Genomic DNA, 8,892 nt, shown 5'->3' with positions numbered 1-8,892 from the left:
AGTCAGATAAACAGGTAACAGGAGAATCAAAACAAACAAGGGAAATAACTCTCAGAAACGCTACTGGAATGACAAAAAAAAAAAGACTTTGGAAAAAGCATAGGAAATAGATGGTGTATATATGTAGGAACAGGATGGCAGTTGAATTAGAGTCAAAACTCTAGTGAAGGTTCCCTCTTTTGGTTGGAGGTGGAAGTGGCAGTTCCAGCAGACTTTGGCAGATGTTACAAAAAATACATTAACAAACATATTTATTATTACATTTAAAACTAAGATAATCTAAAGAAAGAGTCAATTAAACAAAACCACTTTAATATTGTGTGTAATGTTTTTATTATTATTATTATTATATAAGAAGTGCAGAAAGAATATGACAGTTTTGAATTGAACTGTATTAAGAATACATTTAATGTTAGCTGTGAAATTATTCCATCTGTAGTCTGTGGTGTCTGTATATAAGCATTGCTAGTGGACAAATTAAATAAAGCAATGTGAGTATATGAACAGTATGTTTAAGACTTTATTTTCTAAAACCTATTGGGCTAGACACCTTTAAATTTGCTTCAAGATCATTTCAGTTGCACAGAAACTGCGATATCAAACTATGAACAATCTGAAACTGCTGCTTGAAACTAAGTGCAGTTTATTATACACAGTTATGGCACAACTAAATTCAAATACTTAAACTTGATTCATATTGTGGCATGACCTCAAACAAACTGCGTGTGCACTCCATGGACTAAAAATGTGGTATAAAGTGTAAACAGTGATGCAAAATTGAACAGAGAGGCCATCATTGGGAGTAAGATTCATCCTGCTCAAGTGTGTAGACATTTCGTCTTGGGCCCCAAGTCCTGCCACTATGACATCACATGGGGCTTGGTAGTCAACTATCAAAGAAGAAGAGTGGGATCATCTGGGGCCTAATGTATTCATCAATGGCAAAATATTTATACACGCCATTCCCTGAAAGGATATCTCCTTTTAAAAACCACAGCCTACTGGCACCACATGAAGAGCAACAAGCCATCAAAAAGACCAGAGAATTAAAAATACAAAACACGGCGATGTTGAAAAACAAGAAACTTTATAAAATGCGGAAATTCTCTTGTCGAAGTAATTAAAAAAAAACATGCCAGTGAATTGTCGCATGTTGCGTTTTTGACTAGGCAACCTTAGATTTGATGAAGTGCTGTCTGACCGATCAATAGGATAGAGCTCCAGGTGGTATTCTTAATTAAGATAATTTATGAAGCTGTTACAATGGGGATGCATAACAAATGGCCTTCCACACAGCTTTATACTCAGTCTGCGCTACATTCTACTGGCTTCAGATTTAGATGTAAACTGAATGTGGAATGTGAATACAGTGGAATGGAAACAATCACCACAATTTTTATGTATTTATTTTTTGCTATTACTTCATTTGCATCCATAATTATTATACATTTTTGAGTAAAATCATTTCATAGTTACTCAGTTCTCTGTTCAAGGACATTGATGCATCTGATGCCTTTATGATTAGCATTGTCTTCGGCAAATTGGGTATTTCACCTGTAGAGAATACAGTAATGCCTAATGAGTATCAGTCAGAACAGCAGAATGAAAGTTATATTGGCTAGGGAGGGATAGAGTCCTGTTCCCTTGAGTTCAGTGATATCACTCTTAACACTTCTAAAGCTCTATTGGCAGTTCTGACAAAGACACAATTAGCTTGGGAAGTTTCACGGCTCTGTGGTCAATGTGAGATCAATGACCTTTGTGGAGACATATCTATGGACACATATGAGCTGTTTTCAAAGGTATTTGGTTATAAATATTCTGTGAAAGGCACACCGTGTGAGCTATAATGGAATGTGACTTTTTGGAATGATTTACATGCAATTGATATACAATATGACATAAAATGCATTTGGAATGTGTTTATAATATATATTACAAATTACATAACTTATGTATAATTTATAATATTACATTAAATAATATGACTACAACATAAATAATATTTACAATCCTGATTATAAATAATATATAATTCAAATAATTTATAATATTATAGCAGAGTTTTTTTCTGTTAAAGTCTCTTATGCTTACCAAGGCTGTATTTGTTTGATCTGGAATACAGTAAAAACAGTAATGTTGTGAAATATTATTACAATTTAAAATAACACTTTTCTATTAGAATATATTTGAAATGTAATTTATTCTTGTGATGGAAAAGCTGAATTTTCATCAGCCATTAGTCAAGTCTTCAGTGACACATGATCCTTCAGAAATCAGTCTAAAATGCTGATTTACTGATTGGCTGGACTTTTTTTTTTTTTTTCAAGATTCATTTATGAATATAATTTTTTTTAAATGTATTTCTTTATTTATCAGAATCATACACTCAGGCACACCTACTAAATTAAACTTGGCTACCACAAATCCAAATCACCTGAATCAGCAGCACTAATAAAGGCAGGCTGTTTTGGTGTTCTCAAAAACCTAACCTTTATTATACCTGAGGTTTTTTTTTTTCACTCTATATAAAAAGGTTATTTGAAGAAATAATATAGCAGAGTAGGCGAGATGCTAACTGTTAAAAACTGAAAAAGTCAGTTAGGAGCGACAACACGGCATGCTTATGCTAGCAGAAAAATGCTTAAACTCGTCCGCATGAATATGTGTTATGTGCCTGAAAAGCCTGACAACAAAGCACCAGTTCTTTTGATGAGGAAACAGCAGCGATGGAGCCCTAACAACAAGGTGTGCCAGGATAAGTGGCTCCCAGAATGCTCTTCTGTGAAATAAATGTGTGCCGAAGGAATGACACATCGATAGCATGCTTAAGTAAGGAATAATTGACTCCAGGCCGTTGAATTATTAGAAAAATAATGCACACCCGAGGTGGTGATGTGGCCGTTACACCTCAGGTGTGCATTATTTTTCTAATAATTCACCGGCCCGTAGTCAATTATTCTGCATTTACTACGGTTACCACACCTTAAGACATTGATCAGATATTAAGGGATTCGTCCATTTTTTGTACTTAAATTGCTATTGTGAGTAGGACTATGTTTTCCGCATCTCATTCATTGCCTCTTTTGCTAGTTCCAAAATGTAATTTTAAAGCTGGTAATGGAGGCCTGAGCCGTTGATAGCATTCTAATGCAGTTATTAATGAAGTTATTGAAAGAGAGCGAGAGAGAGAGAGAGACACAGAGAGAAAGAGAAAGAAAGAGAGAGAGAGAGAGAGCTTGCCAGGGCAGCGTTGATAACACCTTTTTGTGCAAACTGCGTGACCGTTATTACAGTTTTACTATGTGAAGTGATATGGAACTGTAATGTGGTCAGGAGAGCTGCCTGGTGCTATATTCGCCGTGCGTTTCCCAGAAAATAATTTCACATTCGTCAGCCAATCAGATTCAAGCATTCAACGGACCCGTAGTTTGACAGTAAGTAATCTATTATAGAATTCAGTGAACTTACTGAACAATAGCTGTTTGTTTCCTCATCTTTAATGCCTAAAAAGATCTTAATCATGAATATACAATCACTTTTTTTCCTTTCACTTTTATATACTGAACTGATCCAGTATCAGTTTATTCCGATTTATATGATTAACCTAGTAATTATGATATCAGTCCTTCACTGGATCTGTTTCTTGCATCAGATGTGTGTTCAATCGTTGATGGCAACACTTAAACACTTCTCCGTAACTGTTCCCTTCTCACTAACATTCCATCACTTGCCATTAGCGCGCGTCACCCAGTAAAAGCTAATCTTTTATTCTGTTTTTCAATTACTGTAGAGTGCAGGCTTAAATAGGGAGGCGGAGATAATGAAATTAACTTCCGAACTTAAAGCAATTCTCTGTGGCACAATGATCAGATATTCTCTCAGCCTGGAAAATATATGCAAATTTTATGCGTCGATCATTTGTTATTACCATTGCAGCAACACAAAACAGAGTTTTCTTGAACAATTAGACTTAAAATAGTGCATATTAATTAGCCAGGGGAAAGCAGACATGAATATTAAAATTGTGTAATAGAAAGCCCTGTATTTGACATTAGAACAGTGATGTGGGTGTGACACGATCATGTATTTGTTTGTATTCTGAGGGCCTTCAGATCTCAAAGGTGTTCCGTGTACATGAAAAGAAATATGAGCTCAACATAATGGGTTTTAGCTCTTGTCTGCCAGGAAGATAATTGCATATAGACCCTCACATTTAAACCTCTCATTTACTTCTGCACTTCTTGCCTTGCTTGTTTGTTTGTGTTCTTTTGTTCTTCAAGCCAGACATTAATTCTATCACAGAGAGCTTGCTTTGTGCAAAATATAGATTTTTCCTTTAATCTTTTGTGCTTTAAAAAAATAAAATAAAACTCTTATGTAAAAATACTATTACATACACTATCATTTTTTTAAGGAGCCCTTAATTAATTAATTAATGTATTTAAGCATTGCCAAACCTGTACTAATGGCTTTTACAAAATGCAGTAATGCTCCTTTTACATAAAAGTAAATAAAGTAGTTATTGTCATTATATTTGGTGACACATTTGAACAAATCACCCATGTTCCAGGGCCTCCGGCACAAGACAGCGGCCCCGCCCCTCCCATCCATCACTTGCGGCGGTCTCCCCGAGGGGACGCCCCCTTGACACCCATAATGGTTGTTTGATGGCCCCCATAAAAGAAGTCAATGTATTGATGGAAGCCCTTTGAGGACAAACCTTATTTTTATGTGGATCAATCCAGTCAATTCATAGAAGGGAACCATAAGGAAGTGGAAAGCAGACTTCAATGATGACATTACACCTGTGACCTCACAGCTTTCGCTTCGAATTGTGATGACAGAGACAGTCTGTTTTCACGATAGTGTGTTGCATTTTTATTAAATCATCGAATCCCTCACAATCAGATTACCATCTTCCAGATTAAATTGCATTGTCTACAATTTGTCCGTGCAACCTAGGAATGCTTTATCAGCCTGTATTTTTGCTGACACATTTGCATCTTGAGTACATCGATGTCAATTTTAAATTCAAAACATAAAAAAAAAAAAAAAACTGGTATGAAAAAAGCAAAACTTTGAATTAAAAAATATGATAGTAATTTTTATATTTACATTTCTACCTTAATATATTCACTTAAAAGACCATTTTCCATGCAAAAAATCATCTTAGTAACCAACTGATGTAATGCTGTCCATTAATAAATAAGTCCTGTGAAGGAAAGACCCACCAGACAAGCTCTAACAGGATCTATCAATACTGCAGAAGTCTTGAAGAGAGAAAGAAGTCAAAGTTAACATTTCAGTCTGCTCTCCACCAAAAGTGCTACGGAGAACAATGACTCAGTTACATCACTTTCAAATGAGGGCAGAAATCATTTCTACCTTTATGAAGAACTTTAAATGAAGCCGCTGCTAAGAACGATTAGAAAGACAGCAGAAAAATGCAAAAGGGCAAAATGAAATCCAGCATGTATACTTCATGAATTCAAGCAGACAGTAACAGGCCTGTGGGAGCTCAAATTTTAGATGAAATCAATTTGGATGATTTCACTATATGACACCACACAACTTACAAAACTCAAAACTCTATTATAATTGTATAAAATCTCATACAGTACCTGTCTCTGTGATCCTTGGCCTCAGACTGCATTTTACTAAAGAGACCCTGCATATTTTTCTCTCTCAGTCCAATTCTAACTTGATGAACAGTGTAGACCACTTCATTTGCATAATCAGAATCTGTCACACTCTCCGAGGAGGTCACCGACCAAAGAAAAGAGTGAAGAGATGGGAAGAAAAGAAGGAAAAGGTGTTGTCCTGGACCACTGAAGCTTCCAGAATCAGGTCAGTATTCCTCAACAGTAAAAAAAAAAAAAAAAAAAAACCCAGAAGCCTGAGGATTTCTCATAGTATTGGGACGCCAATAGTGGAGAGTCTTAGGTGAGGCAACAGGAAGTTTTGGAGAAAGTTTGAGTGGAGTCCAAAGCGAGGTCCTATGGAAGAGAAGGAAAGAGCCCCAGTGCCTGCCTGCTCCAAAAGAGGATGTGATGAGACTGCATAGCTAATGAGCTCTCCGGCTCCAGAGAACCCCGGCTTTTCTTATTCTCGTTCATCATTAATTCAGCAACGTTGATAATTTCATTAGATTGCCACCGTTTTTTTTTTTTTTTTTTTGCATATCAATAATTAATGCACGCGGCTCCTGGACCGAGGCAGTCCCTGAGTGCGAGTGCACGCTTGCATGAGTGTGTGTGGTAAGTGTGATATGGACACACCTAAACACAGAGCCTTTGCCAAGCATACACACCGCACACTCCAAATACACACGCACACACATGGCCCAGCTCTGTACAGGCAGCTCAGGGAGATAAAACATATGGCAGTCGTCAAAATGAAGCAGCGGTTCAGGTAAATAAAACAGTACCTGGCAAATACTGGCGAGTTCTCATCTGGCACTGTGGCAGGAGCACAGAGAAAACCACCAGGGCAGTAAAACAAACACACAGAGCCAGTCAAGCAGCCAGCCGATCTCCCTGCAAGCTTTCAAGAGCCAAGCTGTGGGATTACTCTAATCACATTTATTTATTAACCCTCAATTAAGAATGTAAGTCTTACGGCTCATGTTAGTTTAGGGAGAACACTGGGACCTACAATGCACATAATTGACAGGCAGGGCTTATTCTTAGTTCAAACCGTTTTGGCTGATTAAGGATAAGCCTTTCATCTGTAGATACAATGCTATTAATTAAATCATTAAAAGAATTATTCACTTGTGAGAGGGGGGATTTAAAAAAAATCAAATGAGAAGCCTTGCAATAACTCCTGAAATATTCATTAATAAAAAAAAAGATTGCTTAAATTTAATGACAGGGATTACATGTGTAGAGACTGTCTCCATTTCGCCAAGCCTGCCCCTTAACACAAACCCTCCTCCCCCTGTTTGATTACTTGATAAAGAGATTAAAGAAGAAATAGGGGGTTCATATTGCACACAGGCATCAATGCACACATTGTGTGGCAAACACTTGTGTAGTACAAAAATAAACACAAACACAAGCAGCAAGTTAAAGAAAGAAATAGAATTCTGTCATCATTTACTGACCTACTGTGGCTATGGCTTTCTTTCTTCTGCAGAAAACAAAGGAACATATTTTGATAAATATTGTTAACCAAACTGTTTTGGTGACCACTGACTTCAATTGCATGAAAAAAAAAAAATATATGCTAAGCCATTTTGGATAATATCTTCTTTTATGTTTCAACAACAGACCCAAAGGCCTTCAGATTAGGAACAACATGAGAGTGAGAAAATGATGACTTCTGAAGGGTCTTTTGACTTCTCACACTGTGGCAAAAGCAACATTTAATTGTGTTGATCAAATGGGAACAATATTGTTTACCGAGCGAGAAGTTTTTATGTTATTGTGTGTCTCACTACATGCTTTCATAGATTAAAGACTTTGTTATTGCAGGGGCGAAGCCATCTTTTCAGAAGTGAGGGGGACAGAAATTTTATATATATATATATATATATATATATATATATATATATATATATATATATATATATATATATAACAATAAGATTTTTAATGTTTTTAAAGAAGTCTCTTCTAATCACCAAGCCTGGTTTTAATTGATCCAAGGTACAACAAAAGCTGTAATATTGTGAAATAGTTTTACTAATTCAAATAACTTTTCTATTTGAATATTTGTTATTAAACATAAACATGTTATTTATTCCTGGGATCAAAGATGCTTTTCCAGCATCATTACTATTGCAGTCTTCAGTGTCACATTCTTCAGAAATCATTTTGATAACGCTGATTTACTGATTATCAATATTTGAAACATATCAGTAAACTTTTTTCAGTATTTTCTTTTATGAAAAGAAGGATCCAAAGATTAGCATTTATGTGAAATAAAAAAGCTTTTGTAACATTATACACTATACCATTCAAAAGCTTACAGTCAGTATATATATATATATATATATATATATATATATATATATATATATATATATATATATATATTTATTATTATTTTTTTATATATATATTTTTTTTTTCTTTCGATAGAATAATAGAATAGAATATTATGGAAATACTTTTATTTAGCAAGGATTCTTTAAATTGACCAAAAGTGATGATAAATACATAATTTTACAAAAGATTTATATTTCAGATAAATGTTGTTCTTCTGAATTTATTTCAAGAAACTTGAAAAAGAAATCTTCTCAGCTGTTTTCAACATTATCATGTTGACTTCATTAGACTTCTTTAAAAAACATTAACAAGCTTCTGTTCAAAAACTTTTGACTTTAGGCAACTTTATTTTTATTAACTTAAATCTCAAATTTCTAGCTTTTAATTTGCCTAGATATTTAAATTGGCTTAGAATAATACATAATAATGATTTTTTTTTGTATTCTACAAACAATTTTTTATCACATAATAAGGCATTATTTTCTACACTGTAATAAATGATATGTCACTTAGCATTGCATTGTTCATATACTTTATTGAGTGTGAATGAAACACACACACACACACTGCAGGAGTGTTTAGCGCCCCGTGATGTTCATCTCGCTGTATTCTGGGTCCTAATAAAATATCAGGTCATACACAGACAATCCTGTTTCTTTGAGTTTAATTTTATATTTATTCACACCAGCTCTTGAAAACCTCTATGTGAACACATTTGACGAAAAAGGACACGTCCCCCGCATAATCTATGCCCCTGTGTTATTGGGTGTAAACTTCAGACATCAGATCATAATAGATAGATCTTTTTTGATCAACTTATTGCTACTCTGTTCTTTCTAGATCTTTCAGGTGGATGTTCACCCCCCCCCACACACACACACAGACACACAAACACATA

The sequence above is a fragment of the Carassius auratus genome, unplaced genomic scaffold, assembly GCF_003368295.1.
Source record: "Carassius auratus strain Wakin unplaced genomic scaffold, ASM336829v1 scaf_tig00215565, whole genome shotgun sequence".
Lineage (NCBI taxonomy): Eukaryota > Metazoa > Chordata > Actinopteri > Cypriniformes > Cyprinidae > Carassius > Carassius auratus.
Note: the sequence above shows the minus strand (reverse complement) of the source record.